We start from the raw sequence: 26,129 nt of genomic DNA, 5'->3' as shown, positions 1-26,129 counted from the left end.
TATTATGTATCCAGAAAAATTAAATATTAAAAAAGGAAAGATTACTTCTGATAACACTAAAAATAAAAAAGTAAAAAAAGAAAACAAGAAGAGTGGAGGAAGAAAATCCAATTGAGCTCTTACTGGTCCTGTTATTCTGTTCTGAATTTTAAAACCTCCTAGTTGGGAAGACAAATGAAAAGGCTAATAATGAAGTTAAAGTCCAGGCTGCAAAAGAAACCTACCCCCACGACCACATAAATGGCATGACAATGTCTGGGTGTTGCCTCAGACCTCACAGTGACTATCTTTGTATGAAGCATAAAGCAGACCGATTCAGACAGAACTGAAAATGTACCAGAAAAAAATTATCTGGACCCTGTTGAAAAATGAAATCTATTTCAAAAGCTTCAAGCCTCCCTTTACTGCACTGGCCTGTAAGTGATTATGAAGTTAAGAGTTGTGTTTCATTATTAATTGCAATATTTTCAAAGCTATGATACTCTAGGTCTGGCGACCACATCTGACTCAGGTTTGGTGGTCTGCCGCAGAGGGAGATTTCTTTTTTGAAGATTTTCTTTTATTGGGATGAGGATAAAAGGGAATCAAGATGGGTAGAAATCATAGCTTTCATCCTTAGTGAAGAGTCATGGCTTCTAGAAATATCCACCACCTGTTCCTATGATAGTCATTTGACAAATTTCTGTTGAGCACCCATATATGCCAGGCACTGTTCTAGACCCTTGGGATACATCAACAATTAAAACAGAGAAGGAGCCTGCCCTCCTGCAGCTTCCTTTCTGGAGAAAATTCTAAAATATGACTTTAGATACCCTTCAATTATTTGACCTATTGATTTCTGTTTAGCAGAAAATTTTGTGACAGCATTGAGGGTTGAGAAAGAGTTTTCAGGCTGGGTGCAGTGGCTCACACCTATAATCCCAGCATTTCAGGAGACCGAGGTGGGCAGATCAACTGAGGTCAGGAGTTCCAGACCAGTCTGACCAACATAGCGAAACCCCATTTCTACTAAAAATACAAAAAAATTATCCAGGTGTGGTAGCGTGTGCCTGTGATCCCAGCTTCTCAGGAGGCTGAGGCAGGAGAATCACTTGAACCCAGGAGGTGGAGGTTGCAGTGAGCCAAGATTGTGCCACTGCACTCCAGCCCAGGTGACAGCAAGACTCTGTCTCAAAAAAAAAAAAAAAAGAGTGTTCAAAAATTTTCTGTGCTCCCTTAGAAACCATCCCTAAAAATTTCATCTTTGCTTCCACTTACAGTATGTGGAAGCATTTTGTTCATATCAGAAATATATATGCAGAGAGTGTTCTGTGGTAAGGAATTGTGCTAAGAAGCAGGAGTGGATATAAACATATGTGAGACATGTCTGTCCACTTATCCTTTGATGGGTTCCACCCACACCACAGTTTCAAAGGAAAATACTATCATCTCTGTGTTACAGTGGCCGGGCAACAGCATACTGCCTATGTTACCTGCAGTAAATACAGAACAGAGCTGGGACTCTACCTGTCACTCAATTAAAGCTCCTTGTGATTCAAATGTTTGCACCATAGAAACCAACAAAGGAAGCAAAGGCCAAACGGCAGTGGATGGGGCAGAAGGGTCTTTTAATCCTGGGTCTCAGAATCAGCGTTCTAAAGAGATAAAAACCCATCCAGTGTCACCAGAGGCAGAAATAGGATGCACGCTGCCTGTCATCTGATGGTCAGAGACCATATATTGTTCTCTCTGTTCAGATCCATCGTTGAGGTTTTTATGACAGAAGGCTATCTTGAAGGATTGCTTTATCTCGATTTGCAGATACTACAAGACAACCAGAGCTGGAGGGAGCTGCCATGATTGTGCTGGAAGTGACAGAGCTGGGCTGCAGGGGGGTGGGGGATAGGGGAGGTAGGAGAGCAGAGGGCTACCGATTCTGTTTTTTTTTTCTGCTAATCGACATATGGTTTGGGACTCAAGATGTGGTCAAATGTTGTTAAGGTACGTTCAGCAATAATCCTTGACCACAATTTGAGTACCAAACCATATTCCACAACTTTTTTCATATATTTGGTGTAATCCTCAATTTTCTATTTTTAAGTTTGACAAAAAGGGGTCAAGAAAATATAAATGCATTTTGAGAGTTTGTTTGTTGTGTTTTGGTTTGTTTTTTTGAGATGGAGTCTCACTCTGTCATCCAGGCTGGAGTGCAGTGGCGCCATCTCGGCTCACTGCAACCTCTGCCTCCCAAGTTCAAGCGATTCCCCTGACTCAGCCTCCCGAGTAGCTGGGACTACAGGTACCCACCACCACACCCAGCTAATTTTTGTATTTTTAGTAGAGACAGGGTTTCACTATCTTGGCCAGGATGGTCTTGAACTCCTGACTTCATGATCCACCCGCCTCGGCCTCTCAAAGTGCTAGGATCAAAGGCGTGAGCCACCACGTCTGGCCCATTTTGAGAGTATTTTAGATCTCCAAGGGTCTGGAAGAATAATACTTTGATAGGTTAGGTATAAATAATTCAGAAACATATGGATAAAATTTACTTCTATATATCAGAATTTAACACTAAGTAAGGAGAAATATTAAGCTCTACTCAGCTTGGTGGCAGCCCAGTGTTTAAAGAAGTGCATCAGCATGAACAATCTGGGCTGCTTCCCCTCACGCTTTGGTATGCACCTCTTTCTCTTTTTCTCCCTTCCTTTCAAGCTGCCTAGAACATGTACTAGACTTCAGGTATATTGTAAGGAATAATAGCTGGTAGCTTGAGGGACCCCCATATCCATTTCCCGGCAAGAATCATGATTCCCCAGGGATGCGATGTTCAGCAAATATGAACAAACACAGCAAAAATCTCTGCTGTGCTCTCAGCCACATTGACGGAGGCTTTTCTAGCATTCCATCCAATTCCAGCCTTCTGCTTGTCTGAGAAATGGATGAGGGTCAGGGGTGTGACAGGAACAGCTTCATAACCGGAAGAACTCAGTACAAAATGAAAATGTAGGTCCCTTGTTCAATAAGTATTAAGAATTTTAGGATGGCAGCAGCAGAGCGTTTGAAGAAGGCTGAGGAGTTTGGCCCAGGAAACCGGCCCCGCATGGCAATGCCCTGAGGCATTTTTTCCCTTTAACATTTCTTTCTTTTTTGAGACAGAGTCTTGCTCTGTTGCCCAGGCTGGAGTACAGTGGTACAATCTCGACTCACCGCAACCTCTGCCTCCTGGGTTCAAATGATTCTCCTGCCTAAGCCACCTGAGTAGCTAGAATTACAGGCATCTGGCTAATTTTTGTATTTTTAGTAGAAACTGGGTTTCACCATCTTGGTCACGCTGGTCTTGAACTCCTGACCTCAAGTGATCCGCCCGCCTCGGCCTCCCAAACTTCTGGGATTATAGGCAAGAGCCACCGCACCCAGCCACCCTTTATCATTTCTTTTTGGCTAATAACAACAAGATGATGGCAGAATAATAAATGTGAACGCAGATTTAAAATGCAGTATGACCGGGATTGTAATGGAAGGATTTGGATTTCCTAAGCACTGCTAACCAAAATCCAGTGATGGGACCAGTTACCAGCAAACATTTCAAAAGGAATCACCATATGGTGAAAATAGCTAACGCTGTAGACTGAGCCAGCTGAGATCTAATTAGCAAAGAGGTAAGCAATTCAGAAGAGTAGTGAGGCTATAGTTCTTGAGGCCATCTTGCAATTTTTTTTTTAATAGAGACTCTAAGGAAAACCATTAATGCAAAGAAAGGAATTCTGTTTAAACCTGATGGTGTTGTGTTGCATTAGGTTGGTGCAAACGTAATCGTAGTTTTTGCCATTAAAGGTACTAAAAATATGGCCAGATGTGGTGACTCATGCCTGTAATTGCAGCACTTTGGGAGGTCGAAGTGGGCAGATCACCTGAGGTCAGGAGTCTGAGACTAGCCTTGTGCTTGGAAGTGAGCCAAGGTCATACCACTGCACTCTAGCCTGGGTGACAGAGTGAGACTACATCTCAGAGAAAAAAAAAAAAAGTAATAAGTCCAAGGAAGGTTTTAAAAGAAATGTTGAATCACTTCTGGGATGTTTAATATGTGGGCAAGTCTCTGCATTTTTATTTTTATTTTTTAATTTTTTTGAGACAGAGTCTTATTCTGTCCCCAAGACTGGGGTGCAGTGGCACTATCTCCACTCACTGCAACCTCTGCCTCCTGGGTTCAAGAGATTCTCCCGCTCCAGCCTCCCAAGTAGCCAGGATTACACACACCCACCACCATGTCTGGCTAATTTTTTTGTATTTTTAGTAGAGACAGGGGTTTCACCATGTTGGCCAGGCTGGTCTCGAACTCCTGGCTTCAAGTGATCTGCCTGCCTGGATCTCCCAAAGTGCTGAGGTTACAGGCATGAGCCACCACGCCCACCTACTTGTACAATTTTTTATTTTACCACATGCCTTATTCAGTGTTACCTAAATAGTGATCTCCACCTATTCCCCCACCATTACCAGAGACGATAAATGTGTAAAGCAACAGCTCCTGCCCTCCGAAGTCACCTCACAACAATCTCTTTCAAGATAAGTCTTGAGAATGAAGGCACCTAATCTAAATGTGGGCATTGCCCATAGCATTTCTTTCTAGAAATTTTGCACATGGCCCACTTTTATCTGTTTATTTTTAAAAGAAATATTTTTTCCGTTGATAAAAATTTGAGCGATAATATAGAAGTATGTAGAGTACAAAAGTGAAATCCCTTGGTCATTTCAATCTCTTTTGTAAGGAGCCTGTTAATATCCTTTGAAGTTTTTCTACAAGCTTTGTCATAGTATATTATAAAGAGCACTTTAGAAGTTCAGCATTTTTTTAGTTTCTCATTTGTCCTTTTTTGTTTGCCTGTACAGTCTATTAAGACTTGCTTTTAGAAAAAAAAGGGAGCCACAAACAGTGTGTCACAATCTTTACACAGAATTCACTCTCATTTTAAAGAACTGATTCTATTTTTTAGCCGATCAGCATAAAGTGCTTTATTAAGCATTCGATTGTACCAGGTACTTTATCTTATTTATTTAAGTTGAATGTGTTTTATGCATACATTTAAAAATTATCAAAAAAGCAACACTCAGTGCTTCATACATTATAGATAGTAAGTGTTAATTCAGTAAACAAACTAGAAATTATTCAGTATGCCAAAGACTTGGCTGTAGATGAACATCAATTTAGTTGCATTCAGGAAGTATCTATTAAGCATCTACTGATGCTACCTTTACTGAGCTACTTACTGCAGTAAGTCGGACTACGTTCTGACCCGGTGCAAGACTGCTCCATTTAATTCTCATAGGTGGTAAAACACACAAAGACTACAGCCTAAATGAAGTACTAGAAGGAAAGAAGTCTTTCCTGGCAGAGTGGGCCAGATGACTTAGTAAGTCTTTCATTCCAAATCTATGTCATCTCACAAATAGCAGAGCAATGTGTGACAACACAAAGACCTCCCTTCGTACACTCCACCAGGGGACACTTCCCAGAAGACTGGAAAGTATTTCAAACTACATAATCTACACTTGTCAGATTGAGTGCTCAAAGGGCATCTGAGGACACATTTATTTTCGCTGACTTTCTTCTCTGGAGCTTTTTCAATTCCTTGCAAATTTTCAAGATTTGGTAGTTGATGGCTGATTCCAGAGCAAGAGCAAAGAATCAGGCGGGTCTGATGGCAAGAACCACTGGAACATTCTGCTTAGACTGAAACCAACCTAAGCAAGCCAAACTGAGGAAATTGAGGCTGTGTAGGAATTCCTACTGAGCCTGGCGTGGTGGCTCACACCTGCAATCCCAGCACTTTGGGAGACCGAGGCAGGCGGATCGCTTGAGGTCAGGAGTTTGAGAATTCCTACAGAGAAAACATTAAATTGGAAAGAAAAGTTCCATCTGAGCCGATCCTCATTTCTTTATATTTTAATAAGTTGAGGTGGTATGAATGGAAGAGACTTCCTTTCTCACCACTGAATCTATTGCATTTGAAGGTGTGTTTGTACAGCTGTAATGTGCATGGGTGTATGTGAGCATGTGTGTTTCTCTATCTTCAGGAAAAGGAGATGATGACAGGTTTAGGCTGAGAGAGGCAGCACCACACGGCCCTGCTGACCAAGGCGGAAGAGATGGGGATGTCCACAGAAAGCCAGGCTGCAGGCTGCTTCGGCCCTAGGTACTACTCTTTCCTGCTCGAAGTGTCTGATGTCTCCTTCCTTTGGCCTTGCCTTTGCTCTGCCAGGCAGGGCAGCCCCAGGGCAGAAACTGTGGTCTGTGCAGGATTGAGTAGAGTGAATGGAGTAGAAGCCCCTTGACTCTGCCCCTTCTTCCCAGGTATTCCTCAGGACAGTGAAGCCTCCTGACCACCTAGATTTAACGGGACACATATTACTGGCCTTTTCCTTCCATTAAGCACCAGGTTTCCCCTGACTAACTCTAAGACACTTCTAGATACTACAGGTTAATGTAAAGGTAATTGCGGCTTTGGTCATTAAAAGTAATGGCACCTTTGCACCAACCTAATAGAGAAGCCAACTTAGGCTAGTGCCAAAAAAAGACACAATAAAGCCACAACTGGAATGAAAACAGGTACACAAACATATGGCCCACTAAGTCTATGGACTATTACAGAACAATTAAAAGTCACTAATTACAATTACATACACTAATAGATTTTATTAAGAATACATCTCTCAGCCAGGTGCAGTGGCTCACACCTGTAATCCCAGCACTTTGGGAGGCCGAGGTGAGCAGATCACCTGAGGTCAGGAGTTTGACACCATCCTGATCAACATGGAGAAACTCCATCTCTATTAAAAATGCAAAATTAGCCAGGCGTGGTGGTGCATGCCTGTAATCCCAACTATTTGGGAGGCTGGAGCAGGACAATCACTTGAACCCGGGAGGTGGAGGTTGCCGTAAGCCAAGATCATGCCATTGCACTCCAGCCTGGGCAACAAGAGCAAAACTCTGTCTCAAAACAAAAAAAGAATACTTCCTTGAAACATGAATTTTTTTAAAAGCCACAGAATAAAAGTAGTATGATAGTATTAAGATAAGCATCAAAAAAACACAAAAACTAAATGAGAAAGATCTATTCTTATGTAATAAAACTATAATTAAAAGCAAGGAAATGATGGGCACAAAAATTAGAATATTTTATCCCTGGGAATAAAGAAAGAAAATATGAACATAAAATACTAGCAATATTCTTAAACTGAATAGTGAGTATATGGCTGTCAATCATTCTTCATATGTTAAATATATAGTCTTTTTACATACAAAATAGGTCATCATTATTTTTAAATTAAGAAAGAAAAATACAAAAAAAATCAAGAAACGACTAGCCAGGAAATTTAGGTACATGCATCAAAATTTTTACTTCTGTAAAAAATATACCAGCAAAACACTGTGTTATAAAGGGATAAGGGGCTTGGGGCTTTTTCCGTGCACCACTTTTAATTTCTCATTGTATCAACCTTTGCTTTAGGAATACTGGCTGCAGTCAAGAGCAAAGCCCAGTATTCCCCCTTGTTGACATTTTCTTTTAATCAAAGTATGTATTTTATGTCTTCTTACAAGAGTGGACACTGTTTGGGCACCCCTTTGGGTTAGAAAGGCAGTTTATTTCTCAGTGGTAAACAAATTTGTCAGGCAATCTGGCAGCACAAAATGTCAAAGTGCTCATGTGGAAAGGAAGCGGGAGAGAGGAGACGGCAGCAATATTTATTCCATGATGCCATTTAATTATTGATATGTGGGAGACCCAAATGTACACAGGCTTTTTAAAAATAATGGGACTGTGCTATAGAAAAATGTGTTCCTGGAGCTAGGCTATCACTCTGCAGGAATCGGCCATTGGGAAGCGCTCTGTTCTTTCTTCCAAAAACTAAACACTGCTTTGTTCATTGTTACTATAACTGCGAGAAAGAAGAAATGTACATATGATAACTTTTGTTTATAAAATTATTCTGAATATATAAATAGGCAGCTAGGCAAGCTGTTAATTACTGTTACCCTTCTTCCCCAGATAAAATACGTGAGACAGGAATAAGGAATTGATTCGCCACAGGCTAGACTCTGAACCGGGGTTAGAAAATCACATTCATCTCCTGCCTAATCTGAGGCTGATTCAGTAGGACAGTGGGTTTTTAATTGTTTTAACCATAAAACTCTTTGCACAATAAAGTCTCAGAAATTGTTAACTAATACAACGATTAGAAGTTGAGTAACTCTGGCCTGAACAGGAGGATCTGAGGACAGTCAGCTTAGCCCCTCGCCTAGAAAGAGGGGACAGATGGCCACACCTAACGCCCTGGCAGCCAAAGACCACTCCTGACCTTGAAGCTGCTGAAGGTCAGAGGGAAGGAGCCAGGAGCTTTCCAAGTAATCCATCTGGACCCCAAGTGATACAGTGTTTTGTCGGCCCCCAACACAAAGTCACATTCTCGAAGGCCAGCTGGTAATGCCTGGGTGGCTGAGTCAGGGAGAGTCAAGGGTCCCCAGCAGCCAGAACAGCACCTTCTACCCAGTAGGCACTCAGGTACCATCTACCACAACTAAGCAAATGAACAGGCACATACACACTGAAGAAGCAATGTTGCCGGACACCATCACCCACCATGGCATCCGAGGCTGAGGCCCTCTTGTGCCAGTCTGTCCTGTTACTGCTGAAAGAAGGGACCTCAGAACTCGATGCCTTTCCTGTCTTTCTCACACTGTGGTGTTGAAGCAGGTGTCCTCTCATTTGCCCCCACCATGGTCTGCTGCAGGCAACACCTTCACGGAGGTCCGAGGCCACCAAAGCAACAGGGTCTGGCTGGGCAAGCCCCTGCCCCCAGCTGTCCTCACCAGGTCCCCAGCCCCGTGCTCGGGCCGTGGTGCCATGTGGCAGGTGCTCCTGCAGGGCCCTCTCCAACAGCCCCCGTCCCTGCCCTTCCCTGTGAGGACGCTGGGGTGCGCATTGTCTTGTATCGCCATTTGTCACCCACTTTCTCCTGTGCATTTGGCTTTCAGTGACAGGTCCTAGACGCAAGAGAGAGAAGGGGATCAGGGAGGCCTGGGGTTCCCTGCTGGGTTGCCTGTTCTCTACAAAGGAAATAGGATGTGAGCTGAGCACAAGGTGGGGACATGCGACGGAAGCTGGCTTTAAAGCCATGAACAGTTAGCTACAAAGAAATCCAGTCACAGCCAGGGCGGGAGAGGGGAAGGACAGTGAGAGAAAGCAGCACAGGCAAGGAGGGAGGAGACAGAGGGAGGAATAAAGGAGAGGGACGATCAGCGGGAGGGGAGGGGTGGGGAGGGCAGGGGAGGCGGCTCTCTCCTTTTGATGGCTGAGAGTCATCTGGGCGGTGGTGCAAACACTGGGATGTGAAAGGATCACGACACCAGCTTTTAACTCAGTCCCAGCTGTGGGAGCTGCCTTGCTCAGGAAGTCCATATTTCTCTTCTTCCTCTAAACTCTCCACGTTTGGTGATTACATTCCCCTTCCACTCCAACATACCACCTCCAACATGCGCATACACATGCATATACATAAAACCACACACACACGTGCACACAACATATACATGCACATGTGGGCACACATACAACCATGTAAACACAACCACATATACACAGGTGCACACAACATACACATGCACACACATACACATGTGGGCATAAGTACAACCATGTATACACACAACCACACATACGCATGTGCACACAACATACACATGCACACACACACGGCACACATACAACCATTTAAACACAATCATACATACATACATATATACACAATATACACATGCACATTCATACACATACGGGCACACAACCATGTACACAATGACACATACACAGGCAACTACAATATACACATGCACATGTGTGCACACATACATACAACTGCATATGCACACAACCACATACACATGTGCACACAATACACACATGTACATGCAGGCACACAAACACACACATGCACACAAATAAACCTGCACACAATTGCATAAAACACTCATGTACATGCATACATGCACACACACACGCATACACATGTGCACACAACCATGTGCACGACACATACATATGTGCACAGCATATACACATATACATGCATGAGCACACACACACAAACACACATTCACACATGTACACACATGCATATACACACATGATATATGCATGTACATGCATGACACACAAATACACATACATATACACAGGTAAAGCATGTATGCACATATATACACACGTGCAAACGTGTGTGTGTGTACATTCATGCTCACACAGATACACATGCACACATAAACATACACAGATACATAGTACACACACATGCAGACATACACAAATGCACACATATATATCCACATATATACACACACAAGCACATCCATACACACACCATGACATTTAATGATCAAATGGTCACACTTAATGCCAGTAAAGGAAAAGCAAGTCAAATGCAGAGGCATTTCTGGATCTGACATCTGATCACGTGAACAGAAATGGGTCCCTCTGATTCAGCTGAGGCCTCCCTGGAAGAACTGTGTGGAAATTCTTCAGGAAGGAATAAGACTTTCCACTCTCCATCAAGCAGAGTCACTCTGCCTGGCAGGACCATAAGAGCTACTCCCTCAGCCAGTGCTGGCCCCACCCACCGTGCAGAAGGATCACAGAGGTCCTGGGGTCCCCGACACTATCGGGGTCCCCCTGACAGTCTCAGGGTCACAAGTCAAGGGCCTGTCAAATTCTGTTCCTTGAATGCCTTTCCTGGCTCAGAGAGGGCAGCTGGCAGGGCCCCAGGCCAGCTTGGCATTTTGAAAAACAGTCCACTTTGGTTATCTGTGGTAGTTATGTTCTACAAAGTCACCGCAACCGCTGAATTAGTGAAGAGTGAATCACTGCTTCTAGGGGATTATCATCTTAAACCCTAAAAACAACTCTTCCTGTAGATGCTATTTCATCCATTTCATAAACGAGTATGAGGCTCGGAATGGTGAAGTGACTTCCCTAGGCCTGCCATGCGAACAGGTGGCAGGTCTGCGATTTAAACCTGGCAGCTGGCTCCACAGCAGCGCTCCCTGCAGGGACCGGCCACCTGCCTCCTCTGGTCATCCCTGTATGGAGCTCAGACAGAAAGCCTGGTTGAACCCTAGTGGGAAACGTGATCTTACAGCGATTCAAATGTCTCACCGCAAGAACTGATTTGGGGTTACAAATAAATGCTTACAAGAGGCAAATTTGTAAATACAGAATCCACCAATAAGAAGGATCGATTATATTTGTCCATATGTAGAGTTTCCACAGTGGGTAGCATCTGAAGGATGCCTGCTATAACCATTTTTGGACAAACGGTGATATAGTTTCACCCTCTTTATTTTATTTTTATTTTTTTGAGACAGAGTCACGCTGTCACCCAGGCTGGAGTGCAATGGCACAGTCTCAGCTCACTGTAACCTCTGCCTCCTAGGTTCAAGCAATTCTCCTGCCTCAGTCTCCCAAGTAGCTGGGATTACAGGCATGTATCACCATACCCAGCTAATTTTTATATTTTTAGCAGAGACGGGGTTTCACTATGTTGGCCAGGCTGGTCTCAAACTCCTGACCTCATGATCCACCCGCCTCAGCCTCCTAAAGGGCTGGGATTACAGGTGTGAGCCATTGTGCCCAACCACCCTCATTTTTTAGGAGGAGAGACAGGATTGGGTTGTGGCAGCATGTCCAGTGCACTGGGAATAGGCAGGGCTTGGTGGGCAAAGGACTAGAGGCTTCGCCAGGCATGCAGATGCTATATGTTGACCACCTGCAGTTCTAAAGGAAACTGACTCCAGGCAATGCTGCCCGAGGCCTCACAGCAAGTCAGTGACTCTGCTGGGACAAACATGAGGCCCCCAGCTTCCAGCTCAGGTAATTCTACTCTGCTGAGCTACTTGCTGTGCCATGCCGTGAGAAGAAAATGAACTTCAAATCAAGGCACTGAGTTCCCCTGTCTGGGCACTGCCGCATCCTCTGCTGGGTGACCTTGGACAAGGCCCTTGCTTTGTAAATCACCATCTATTAAAGGTTGAAGCTTCAGGCTGGGGCCTCCTGGGAAAGACGGCCACGGCAACTTCAGAATCAGTGGAAGATCTCCTGCCACTATGTTTGCCCATGAGCTGGAGCAGTAACCTAAAGAGGAGGCAACCATGTGCCCAGGGCTTTCCAAATTACCCCCAGTACAAATAAAGGTTCACATCTAGAGTGCCGCCCTCTGTTTTTGCCTCCTCCACAATAGAGATGCTCTTCAGATATACACGGCCAACAAGCATATGAAAAAATGCTCAACATCACTGATCATCAGAGAAATACAAACCAAAACCACAATAAGATACCATCTCATACCAGTCAGAATGGCAATTCTGAAAAAAGTCAAAAAATAACAGATATTGGCAAGGTTGTGGAGAAAGGACAGTCTCTTCGATAAATGGCGCTGGGAAAACTGGATATCCACATACAGAAAAATAAAACTAAACCCCTACCTCTCAACATACACAAGCATCAAATAAAAATGGAATAATCACTCAAATGCAAGACCCAAAACTATAAAATTACTAGAAGAAAACGGAAGAAAAAGCTTTTTTACTTCAACCTTGGTGATCAGTTTTTTTGGATATGCACTAAAAACACAGGCAAGAAAAGTGCAAATAGAGAACTGGGGCTCCATCAAATGAGAAAACTTCTGCACCGCAAAGGAAACCATCAACAGAGGGAAAAGGCAACCACAGAATGGGAGAGAGTATTTGCAAACCACATATCTGCTAAGGGGTTGATATGGTTTGGCTGTGTCCCCACCAAAATCTCCACTTGAATTGTATCTCCCAGAATTCCCACATGTTGTGGGAGGGGTTCAGGGGAGGTAATTGAATCATAGGCGCCAGCCTTTCCTGTGCTATTCTCGTGACAGTGGGTAAGTCTCACAAGATCGGATGGGTTAATCAGGAGTTTCTGCTTTTGCCTCCTCTCCTCATTCTCTCTTGCTGCTGCCATGTAAGAAGTGCCTTCTGCATTGTGCCGTGATTCTGAGGCCTCCCCAGCCATGTGGAACTGTACGTCCAATTAAACCTCTTTTTCTTCCCAGTATCGGGTATGGTAGCTGTGTGAAAACAGACTAATATAGGGGTTAATATTTAAAATATAAGCCTTCCCTGGAAGGACTACATGGACATTCTTACATAACAAAAATTCAACAGCAAAAAATTCTCATGCAACTCAAATTCTCCTATAATTCCATAGCAAAAAAACAAACAAAAAAAAAACCCATGAATAGCCAAATTTAAAAATGAATAAAGTTCCTCAAAAAACTAACAAACGAGGTACCATATGATCCACTGCTGAGTATATACCCAAAAGAAAGGAAATCAATATATAAAAGAGATCCCTGCACTCCTGTTTGTTGCAGCTCTTTTGAAAATAGCCAAGATTTATGAGTAACCATTCATCCACTGACAGAAGAATAAACAAAGAACATGTGGTCCTTAAACACAATGGAGTACTATTCAACCATAAAAAAGAATGAGATCCAGTCATTTGCAATAACACAGATGGAACCAGAGGTCATGATGTTAAGTGAAATAGACCAGGCACCAAGAGACAAACATCACATGTTTTCACTTACTTGTAGAATCTAAAACTCAAAAAAATGAACACATGGAGATAGAGAGTAGAAGGATGGTTATCAGGGGCAGGGAAGGGTGATGGGAAGTGGGGAGGTGGGGATGGTTAATGGGTACAAAAAAACAGTCAATAAGACCTGGGATTTGATAGCACAACAGGGTGACCATAGTCAATAATAATTTAACTGTACTTTTTATTAAAATAACTAAAAGCATAAATGGACTGTCTTTAACAAAGAATAAATGCTTCAGAGAATGAATATCCCACACTCCATGATGTGATAACTATGCATTGCATGCTTGTATCAAAACATCTCACATACCCCATAAAAATATATATCTACTATGGACCCTCAAAAATTAAATTTTTTTTAAAAGCCCATCAATAATAGACCAGATAAAGAAAATATAGCACATATACACTATGGAATACTATGCAGCAATAAAAAAGAGTGAGTTCATATCCTTTGCAGGGACATGGATGAAGCTGGAAACCATCATTTTCAGCAAACACACACAGAAACAGAAAACCAAACACCACAAGTTCTCACTCATAAGTGGAGTTGAACAATGAGAACACATGGACACAGGGAGAGGAACATCACACACTGGGGCCTGTTGGGAGCGGGGAAGGGGAGGGAGAGCATTAAGACAAATACCTAATGTATGCGGGGCTTGAAACTTAGATGACAGGTTGATAGGCGCAGCAAACCACCTCAGCACATCTATGCCTATTTACCCTGCCCCATCTGCGCATGTATCCCAGAACTTAAAATAAAATAAATTTTTTTAAAAAAAGAAGAAAAGCGAAAACAACATGGGTAAAAGACCAGGCATATCTGAAAAGGAAGAAAACAAATGGCCGAGAGAGAGTAGCTTCATTTTTGCAAGGGCTTCCTCCTTCTCACAGATTAACAGATTACCTCTTTCATTTTGAAGGTGCAGCTGAAGGAGAAGTAAGGACGTTCTTCTTTCGTGAGCTGGGATCCAGTGACCGTTCAGGGACACGGGTGGGCGGCAGACAGGCACCACTGCAGAGTCGAGAGTGGCCAACGCGCCCCAGTCCCACAGGGAGAGACCAGACTGCAGCCATTAGCTGGCCTGGGCCTGGGGCCGTGCTCCTGACAAATCGCCCCACTAGGTGCACTCGAAAAATACTTCCGTATGTTTTCAATCCACAGGTGTTTGACGAAACGTTCCTGGAAGTAAGTCGCACGCCTGCAGCCTGAGCACTGTGCCTGGCGTATGATGGTCACGCGACAAGCATTTGTTGAACAAACGTAATAAAGAAAAGATAGGAGTTCCTGTCACCAGTTCTCCTGAGACACAGCAGCCCTGGGGAATGTAGCGTCCTTAGCTCCAAACTGAATCCCAAAGGAGAGTGGAAGTATCCAAGGATAAAGTCACCGTTGATTTGAAAACCGCCTTTCTGGGTGGGCAATTCCACCCCTCCCTATGTAGGATTCTGGAAATGTCCCAGGCTGATAAGGAGCAGCTGGGGAGGGGGGAAAAGCCTGGAAGCCGTGGCCCACCTGTGCTGGAAAGTAAGCCGCCCAAAGGACACTTGCCTTTAAAATTACATTTTAATCTTCCTTGCATAGTTAATTGAGAGCCAATTATTTCTCTGTCCAGAAGAGTGACTGCGTTCTCCGAAACCCTACAGTGGAAAGTATTCATGTCATGCCCTTTCATTTCCAACAAAAGATAATTTGCACATGCCCTTTCCACAGGAGCACGTCATTTCAACTAAAATCAGCTTCCTTTAAAAAAAATCAAAAAAGGAAAATGAAAGGAAAAAAATTAATAAGACATTCAGAAAAAAAAAGCCATCACCCAGAAAATTTACCAGTCCATGTCAAAATGACTATCCACGAGAACTCTGCACAGAGGACCATTACTGTATTCCCCTTGCCCATCACTCTTACATCTTAGAAGACTTAATAAAAATCACTCACCAGATGCTCGTAGTAATCACCATGGGCTGAGTTTACATCCACATTTGAGTCTCAAATGGGAAACAGTCCTGTAAGCCTACAGCGGCACGTTGGTTTATTTATGGCGCAGGTCTTCTTAATGGAATGGATTATTTCCTTGGAGTGATTATGATCAGCTGCCTCTGGCACTGCATTTATTCGGTCCGCACAGCCTGACTATGAAAGAGAATCTCCTAGAGACTACGTTTCCTTCCTACTTCAATATGCAAATTGTTAAAATTGCTGACTTAAAGAGTTGGCATAAGTGAAAAATGAATATGGGATATCAAAATTCAGCTATCTTGAAACTGTAATACGAAGGCAAAATGACATCCTTTCTCTCTACCGCAGAAGGCGAAGAGTAAGAACCAGCACATCAATATCCTCACAGCAAAAGGTAGTTCTAATGCTGCCGCCACCACCACCACCGACATGGTCAGCCTGATAGGCCCCTTACAAAGCCTTCTGCAGCTCCACTTCGAACACCTGGCCCAAGCCACCATCTCTCTCACCTGGGCGGCTAGAGAGGCCTTTCACAAACCTCGCCTCCCCTGCAGGCCAGAGCTAGTAAGGTGCTCACCTCACAGGCAAAATATAAAAGGCTGCAAAACCACTCAGCAATCAAGATCTATAGTATTTTAATGCAATAGTTGTTTTTAATCTAGTTAGCACAAATATATCCATGATAAACAAAGCAAAAATTTTACATAAAGACAGGACACAACAGTGCCATGCCAAGTTACAATGGTTCCAGAGGTTAAAGGAAAACTGTTTACATCCATCTACAGGCTTTTTTTGCTTTGTTTTGTTTTTTGAGACGGAGTCTTGCTCTGTCGCCCAGGCTGGAGTGCAGTGGTGTGATCTCAGCTCTCTGGAACCTCTGCCTCCCAGGTTCAAGCGATTCTCCCACCTCAGCCTCCCAAGTAGCTGGGATTACAGGCTTGCACCACCACGCCTGGCTAATTTTTATATTTTTAGTATAGACGGGGTTTTGCCATGTTGGCCAAGCTGGTCTTGAACTCCTGGCCTCAGGTGATCCACCTGCCTCGGCCTCCCCAAGTGCTGGGATTATAGGCATTAGCCACCATGCCCAGCCTATATACAGGCTTTTAACATACATTTAAAATGTTTTTTACATAACGTTAAAAGTAGTTTAAAATACTGAAACAAACAGTTGATGTATTAAAAATCACAATGTCACCTTAAGTTTAAATATTTTATTTATACCCCCAAAGGAATTTGCTATAATTTTACTTTTCTGGATATAATGAAAGCCAACACATTAATACTATGTTCAAAATCTACTTCTTTGCTTATCTTCTTTTTAATCGAAAGTTGTTTATTGTAACACAGAAGACAAAGTAATTGAAAGTGTATTTGATGGATGTTAAATTTTAGAGGAGATATGAATACGTTTTCTGAGTATTTTGATGTAAAATAATTACACGAGTTTTAATACACCTACTTTCCCATTTCCCAAAATTTTCAATTACTTTAATGTTCTAAAAAAATTAACCATTAAAAAATATATAAAAACAAGTATAACAGGGCACCCATCTTCCTTCACCTGGCAGGCCTCAGTGTGGCGCGGTACGAGACTGTCAGATGTGGGTTTTATTTAAAATTTTGATATTTGGCTCATCAGAAATTTTTTGTTGCATTAACCTTTTTTCTTTTCCTTTTTCTTTTTATTTATTTATTTTTTTTTTTGAGATGAAGTCTCTCTCTGTCACCCAGGCTGGAGTGCAGTGGTGCAATCTCAGCTCACTGCAACCTCTGCCTCCCAGGTTCAAGTGATTCTCCTGTCTCAGCCTCCTATTAGCTGGGACTACAGGTGTGCACCATCATGCCCTGCTAATTTTTGTATTTTTAGTAGAGATGGGGTTTCACTTGTTGGCCAGGCTGGTCTACGAACTTCTGACCTCGTGATCCGCCCGCCTTGGCCTCCCAAAGTGCTGAGATTACAGGCATGAGCTACCACGCCCAGCCTGCATTAACCTTATTTCTAAAATTTTGCGTTAAAGTATTATCTATTTTGATGACCACATTTTCTGTGTTGCCTTGACTTTTTCAGCCACTTCATTCTGACTCTACTTGCCAAAGAGCAGAAAGATGGGTTGTCTCAGGATTAAATAAGCTCACAGCACTCCTGCACTTAAAACCCTCCAGGGGTGTCCTGTGCCCTTTGTACGCAATCCAGACTTAGGGTCCTGATAAGTAAGGTTCTGTGTCAGCCAGCTCCTGGCTTTCACTCCAACCCCATCTCTTCTCTCTCATTATAATCCAGACACACAACATCAAATTCTCTGCCTCCACGCCTGGGAGACTTCTGCCTCTGTCCCCTGGCTGGCTCCTTCTCATCCTTTTAATCCCTCTATAAACATCCCCTTCCACAGAGACCTCCTGCATGCAGCTTGTCTACAGTTAAGCCCCTGTGATGGTTATTAACTTTATATGTCAACCTTGCTAGTCTGTGGCACCCAGGTTTCAGTCACATGCCAGTCAAGATGTCGCTATGAAGGTATTTTTTAGATGTGAAGAATACAATCAGTGAACTTTGAGTAAAGCAGAGAAATCTCCCTCTATAATGTGGGTGGGCTTCATCCAATCAGTTGAAGACCTTCTAACAAAGTCTGAGTTTTCCAGAAAAAGAAGAAATTCTGCCACAAGACTGTAGCAGCCAATCCTGCCTGAGTTTCTGCTGGTCTGCCATACAGATTTTGGACTTGCCAGCTCCCAGCATCATATAACCCTATTCCTTAGAATAAGTCACTATCACTTTCTCTCCCACCTCTCCCTCTTTATTTTAACCTTTGGTCCTTCACAGAACTTAAAAGTAATGCCATTAAATGTACTGGCAAATATTATAATTGCTTTTGCACCAACCGAATACGTAGGCTGTAATTAAGGTATTCAATGGTCTTAGCTGGGGTGTGTGGGTTAGTTTCATGGCTGTTTTAATGTTCTATATCCCTCTGCTAAACTGTCAGCCCTCTGAGGACAGGAACTGTGTCCTGTCCTTCTCTGAAACCCAGCTCCTGGCACAGAACCTGGCCAGGAAGCAGGGAAAATGCTGGCCTCTGAGGCAACCCAGGTAACAGTGCCACGGCCATAGGCCCGGGCTCCAGGGAGAGGTAAGAAAGGAAGTACTGGAGCTCCAGGCACCTTGGCAACGAGGGTTGTTCAGGCACAGAGCTCAAGGAGGAGACGGTCTCCAGAGCCCAGAGAATGAAAGATAGGCAGTGTTTGGACAAGAAACTACTATGGTCACCAGAATGAGCATAACATCACTAGATGCTGTTCCCCAGGAAGTTAGAGCTGCCCAACTATTGAGCTAATCCTCCAGCTTGTGGCCTGCTGCTGCCTTTGCCTGGCTGGTGTCTTCTACAGCCAGCAGTCACACAGAGCCCATTAAAACACTATTGGGTCCCATCATTCCCTTGCCTAGACCCCCTCCAGTGGTGTTTCCATCTGGAGCAAAAGACTCAAATTCCTTACAACAGCCCTCAAGGAGTTCAAGACCAGCCCGGCCAACATGCTGAAACACTGTATCTACTAAAAATACACAAATTAGCTGGGCATGGTGGCAGGCCCCTACAATCCTAGCTACTCGGGAGGCTGAGGCGGAGGTTGCAGTGAGACAAGATTGTGCCACTGCACTTCAGCCTTGGGGACAGAGCGAGACTCCATCTCAAAAAAAAAAGTTGAAATTCAAGATGTAAGTAGATAAACAATCTCAGACAAAGGCAATACAATGGATTTTCTGCCTTGGTGTTGGGCAAGGATGGTGCTTGTCAGCTTGTCTGCAGTGTTTTATCCAGCTGCTGCTTCCAGACTCAAAGGAGGCAGCATGGCCCATCCTACACCTGCAGCTGGAAAGAGAACCCATAACTTTCATCAGATTATATGACTGTTCCTTTCTCCTACCCAGCAACAACATAAAAGGAATTTTTAAAGCACTGATATAGGCAAGAAAATGAGAAAGTCAAGAACTGGGCCTTAGTACAAATGAACACTTTTAAGAGACAAACAAATAAAATGTTGAAGACTAGGAGTGGCTCAAGAAGTAGCCACACCAGCAGAGAGGAATTCTGTGCTTGTTAAAGCAATGGAAGGAAAGAGATGGAAGGAAGGAGCAGTGGACAATGTCACGTATTTTCGACACACACCTGAAATAAAACTCTGAACAGTTGGATCAGAGGTCACCTTATGAAATATAGGTGGGTTAGGAGGAAATGGCTGTTCAGAAATTGGGGCAGGTACACATAGGTTTCTTTCCTCTAGGTAGGATATAAAAGCTCACATTGAATCAACACACCTGCTAAAGTGACTTGGGGAAAATGGATATTTTAAAATATCACTTATTTTTAAAAGTCCCAGGACTTCTACAGATGCAAAGAGGTCTAAAGGAACTAAATGTGGCACCCTTCCTGGGTGACCAGAGGCCAGCAGCCACTTTCCTCCCTGGGGCATCTGCTGAGTCTAGAAATAGAGAGAGAGGGGGATCTGGGAGGCCAGAGTTAGAAACGTTTTTGGCAAATGGAGAAAACAGATGTGCTTTTGAATAACCCCCAGAAGGGGTATGACAGATTGGAACCTGCAGGAAAGCTAATTCTCTCCACTCACTATTCTCTCCCATGGGATATTCTGTGGATTACACAGCAGCAGCTATCATACCTGAGTGTAAGGGTGGGAACTAGGCTAGAAAACAGAGAAAGATCTCCACAGCTTCATGGTGCCTACACCAGAATCCTGCTAAAGGAAGGCACCTGGAATACAAACAGGATATACTACACTCAAGATGTTTGGGAAATAGACTCAGAGGTAAACTAAATCTAACTAAAGCTGCAACCCAGCCCTGATCCAGCTTAGTTCCTGGACAGGCTTCCCAGAAGGCTAGGAATCACAGAAAAAGGAATCAGAAAACTTGAAGATAGGCTTCCAGAAGGCTTCCCAGAAGGCTAGGCGTCACAGAAAAAAGAATCAGAAAACTTGAAGACGGGTCGACAGAAATTGTCCGAACTAAAGCACAGAGATGAGACCAAAAACATAAAAGAGATAGAAAGGAGTAAGAGACATTTGGAACAACATAACAGGTCTAAGAAACGTGTAACCAGCATCCAAGAAGGAGCGAGACAATAGGGCATAATAAATGCTTGAAGAAGTAATGGCTTAGAAGTTTCCAAAACTGGCGAAAGACAGGAGCCAACAGATTCAAGATGCTCAGATGATCCCAGTCAAAATAAATACAAAGAAAACCATACCAAGGCACCCTGTAGTCAAACTGCTGAAAGCCAGTGATAAAAAGACAGGAAGCATCAATTCATTGTTTTAAAAGTGTGTTTGAAAGGAAAGTGAAATCAAAGGGTGTAGTGTATTTAAATATATTGTTTTCGTATAAGACGGGAAATACTGAGTGCATATATAATCAAAGGGAAAGAAGAAAGTAGAAGAGGAAATACTTAAGCAGTATGGTATGGTAGATAGGATCTGTGGGGTTGGAGTGATGTATTAGTCTGTTCTCAACTGCTAATAGAGACATACCAGAGACTGGGTAATTTATAAAGAAAAATAGGTTTAATGGACTCACAGTTCCACGTGGCTGGGGAGGCCTCACAATCACGGCAGAAGGCAAAGGAGGAGCTAAGTCATGTCTTAGGTGGCAGCAGGCAAGAGAGAAAGCATGTGCAGAGGAACTCTCCTGTATAAAATTGTCACATCTCATGAGACTTATTCACTCTCATGAGAACAACATGGGAAAAACCCGCCCTCATGATTCAGCTACCTCTTACCAGGTCCCTCCCATGACACATGAGAATTGTGGGAGCTACAATCTGAGATTTGGGTGGGGACACAGCCAAACCATATCAAGTGAGAGATCAATATGGGTATGAATCTCGACTCTGACTTACCACTAACTATAACCCTTAGCAGATAACACCAACTCTAACAATCTGTTTTATCAGTTTTAAATGGGGCTGGTGATGATAGTAACTACCTCTTACAGTTGTTGTGAGGCTTAATTTAAATAACTCATATATTGTGATTGTAGAGCATCCAGTTCATAGATGGTATATTAGTCTGTTCTCACACTGCTGTAAAGAAATACCTGAGACTGGGTAATTTACAAAGAAAGAGGTTTAGTTGGCTCATGGTTCTACAGGCTGTGAAGGAAGTGTTAAAGATAGTGAACTCCAAGATTCTTCAAAGAATCAGTATGCCAATATCTTCAACTCTCTTATTCTTTGTTCTCCATTTTAAAGTTTAACTTCCTAGTTCTCTTCACCCCTTGCCTCTAGTTTCAGTAAACAACCTTCCTACCAGTTCTAATCAGTAGTTCACATCTATTCCACTAGTCACCTGTTCTGACTTGAGTCACCTTTAGTTACCTATTCCGTAACCATCCTTCCCACCAAACTGCTAACCCCACCACTCTGGCTCATATCCCTGCTCCCTTTAAAATAGTCAATCAGAATTAGCTTAGACTGTGCAGTTCAACCCTAGCCAATAAAGGAATGACACCGCAGTAAAGGCTACCTGCATCAGGGATAAGAGAACCCCTTCCCCTCCCCTGTTCATGTGTGTGCTCACCATTGCTTCATCTGTAAGACGTACCCTTCTATAGAAGTAAATTGCCTTGCTAAGAAAATTTATATTCAAGTGCTATTTCTTTTGCAGCACTGACAATTTACATATAACAGGAAGCATAGCAGCTTCTGCTTCTGGGAAGGCCTCAGGAAACTTACAACCATGGTGGAAGGTGAAGGGGAAGCAGGCACATCTTACATGGCCAGAGCAGGAGCAAGAGAGAGGGATGGGGGAGGTACTGCACACTTTTAAGAAACCAGATCTTGCCATAAATCACTCACTATTTGTAGAACAGCACAACAAAGACAGTGCTAAACCATTCATGAGGGATCCACTCCCATGATCAAATCACCTCCCACCACACCCCAACTTCAACATTGGGGATTATAATTTGACACGAGATTTGGGTGGGGACAGAGATCCCAACCATATCAGAAGGCATTCAGTAAACGGTAGCCAGCAGGGCTGCTAGCAGAAGTGGCACTTACCGAAGTACAAGTTGTTAAACTGCGGGAGAGGAGAAGGAGAAGCATTCACAAAGAAAGGTCTTAAAGGAGGCAGGAAAAGACAGAGGAATACCGTGGATGAAGAAACCAATCTCGAAAAGTTACTAATATTAAACAAAATCATGGCAGACAAAGTAATTCAGACCAACTTTCTCACTGAAGACACCTAGAAAATCTGAACAAAATATAAAGTTCTTTGCAACAGAGAGATAAATAAGATAGTGAAGAATTTCCTGTGCTGGGGTACATAGAGGTCCAGGGAAGACAGCTGGTATTTAGGACTGATTTCCCCTAAAAGTGTTTGCTAGTTTCTAAGGCCAGCTAAGAGATTGACTGCTGCTTCTGACAGGGCAATAGGTTTATAGTCCAGAGTTAAGAAGGGAGAAGTCCCATGAATGCTCCTTTCTTTGAGTTAGGACATTAAAGTGCTACATCCTAGTAGACATATCTAGATACTGCTGCTTGCCTGAATGACCTTTTTTTCTTTTTTTGTAACTACCTCTTACAGTTGTTGTGAGGCTTAATTTAAATAATTCATATATCGTGATTGTAGAGCATCTAGTTCATAGAAGGTATATTTAGTCCATTCTCGCACTGCTATAAAGAAATACCCGTGAATACTCCTTTCTTTGAGTTAGGACATTAAAGTGCTACATCCTAGGAATAATAATCTTTTTTTTTTTTTTTTTTTTTTTTTTTTTTAAGATGGAGTTTTACTCTGGTTGCCCAGGCTGGAGTACAATGGTGCAATCGCAGCTTACTGCAACCTCCACCTCCCAGGTTGAAGTGATTATTCTGCCTCAGCCTCCCAAGTATCTGGGATTAGAGGCTTGTGCCACCACGTCTGCCTAATACTTTTAGCCAGGTTTCTCCATGTTGGTCAGGCTGGTCTCAAACTCCCCACTTCAGGTGATTCACCTGCCTTGGCCTCCCAAAGTGGGATGAATGATCTTAATTCTTAAAATTGTTACTGAGGAAATCTCAGATGGTTAGTGCCACCCACACTACTAGCAGAGGAAAATAAAATCATCCTAGGCCTCATATGATGTCTACAAACAATTTTGTAAATGCACAATCAAAAATAACGCAGCACACATGAATATATAAGGCAACATGATGAAAGTGAGCAGAAATAACAGTCAAGAGAAACAGACCTGCAGGATTCTAGATATTGTATTATCAAACACAGACTTTATGGTTACAAGCCTCAAGGAGATCAACGAGACTGAAAATTTCAACAGAAAACTTGAAAACAAGAAAGTGAAGTAAATGTTGTCTATATCTAGTGAAATTATCCAACAATAATTAATGTGAGATAGAGATATTTTCAAACAAGCAAAAGCAGAGAATTTATCACTAGCAACTTGCTCTGCAAGAAATACAAAGACAAAATTCTTTTTCAGGACAGAGGCCCACTGAAAAAGAAAAGTATTTAGGCAAATACTAATAATTTTTATTTTTGAAACAGGGTCTTGCTCTGTTGCCCAGGCTAGAGTGCGGTGGCACCATCACAGCTCACTGCAGCCTCGACTTCCCAGGCTCAATTGATCCTCCTACCTCAGCCTCCTGAGTAGCTGGGACTAGAGGCACACAAAACCACATTCAGCTAATTTTTGTAGTTTTTCTGTAGAGACAGGGTTTTGCCATGTTGCCCAGGTCAGTCTTGAACTCCTTGGCTCAAGTGATCCACCTACCTCAGCCTCCCAAAGGGCAGGGATTACAGGCATGCACCACTGCATCCAGCCATGAGTAAGTTTTGACTACTTAAAGAAAAGGTGTTGTAGTGTATAAATAGAGAATTCAAATACTCAGAAGTGGATGGCACATGAGTTGGAAAAGGGTTCAACTTAGAAAAGTGCTATAAGGACCTTGCGTTATCCAAAAAGAACTGAAAGTAGCAGTTAGACTTTGAGAAGTCAGGGGTTATGACGTAAAATTGAAGAAAACACTTGAAATTATAATAAAAAGAAAGTCAGCATTTAAGCTAATAGCAGGCTGTCTTTATGTCTTCTAAGAATCTTTCCTAAAGAATTTATCTGAAACTCAAGCAAAGATGAATGTACAAATTTATTCACTGTAGTGATATTTGTGATAGCGAACATTAGAATCAAATGTTCAGGATTGGAAAATCTTTATTGGTGTGATGAAATATTAATCAGCATTTAAAATGATGCCTTCACTGTTGGGCACAGTGGCCCATGCCTGTAATCTCAGCACTTTGAGAAGCCAAGGTGGGAGGATCATTGGAAGTTAGGAGTTCAAGACCAGCCTGGCCAACATGCTGAAACCCCATCTCTACTAAAACTACAAAAAAAATTAGCTGGGTGTGGTGACTCACATCTGTAATACCAGCTACTCAAGAGGCTGAGGCAGGAGAGTCACTTGAACTTGGAAGGCGAAGGTTGCAGTGAGCCAAGATCATGCCACTGCACTCCAACCTGGGCGACAAAGTGAGACTCCATCTAAAAAAATAATAATAAAACAAAAATAAATAAAAATAAAATTATGCCTCCAAATAATATTTAGTGACATTGAGAAAATGTTATGGAAATAACAATAAGTGAAAAGGGCCAGAAATAAACATTGTTAATAAAGTATAATCAAATTTAGTTTTTAAAGTCCACATTCACAGAGAAGACACTAAGAAATATAAACACAGTAGAACTTCCACGCCTGGGCAGAAAATCGTAAGTGACTTCTATTTTCTTCTCTCTATTTTTACTGATTTTGTATCATAAGCATATGTTACTTTATAATCAGAAAAAAGTACTTAACTAGCAATAAGCTGATTGTTTTCTTTTAAAAGTAAAAGACATTATGATACCTCTTTCTCTTAGACAAAAGAAAACTCAGGATGTGTGAAAACAGATCTTTTCTACGTTGGTTTTTTAAATCCCTCTGAATAAATGAGGATATCTGCTGTATGGCTTTTTACCCATGTAGCTCTATTTATGTCTACGTACAGCCAGACAATGTAGCACATTCATTGATTCAAAGTCTCAAATCTCTTTTCTTTCCACATTATATATAATATATATGTATATATATAATATATATGTATATATATATCTGTTATACGTGAACACAGGAAAAATAAAATATGTACTGTACTGGAACATTGGGATTCTGGGTTGTTTAAAAAAATCCCTGTTACTGCTTTTATAGCATGGTTCATGTGATTTTCTTTTTAAAGCTTGGCTTGGTTTAGCTGGCTCCATGGTAACTTCTGGAAAGGTTAAGTGCAGTGTTCCCTAACCACCTATCAATCATCCTCCCAGAGTGAGATCTTGGAGCTTGGAAGCGTTACTCACAATGACCAGCCATCTGTGACCTGGACTTGTGTCCTTCATGGCTTGTGAAAGCCCACGGTATGATGTGAAGTCATCCTGGAAGAAGACAGAGCGAGTGCTGGAGTCCTGG

The sequence above is a fragment of the Aotus nancymaae genome, unplaced genomic scaffold (assembly GCF_030222135.1).
Source record: "Aotus nancymaae isolate 86718 unplaced genomic scaffold, 86718_ANA_hifiasm-v0.15.2.pri h1tg000077l, whole genome shotgun sequence".
Lineage (NCBI taxonomy): Eukaryota > Metazoa > Chordata > Mammalia > Primates > Aotidae > Aotus > Aotus nancymaae.
The sequence above is the reverse complement of the archived record's forward strand: the minus strand, read 5'-3'. Positions refer to the sequence as shown.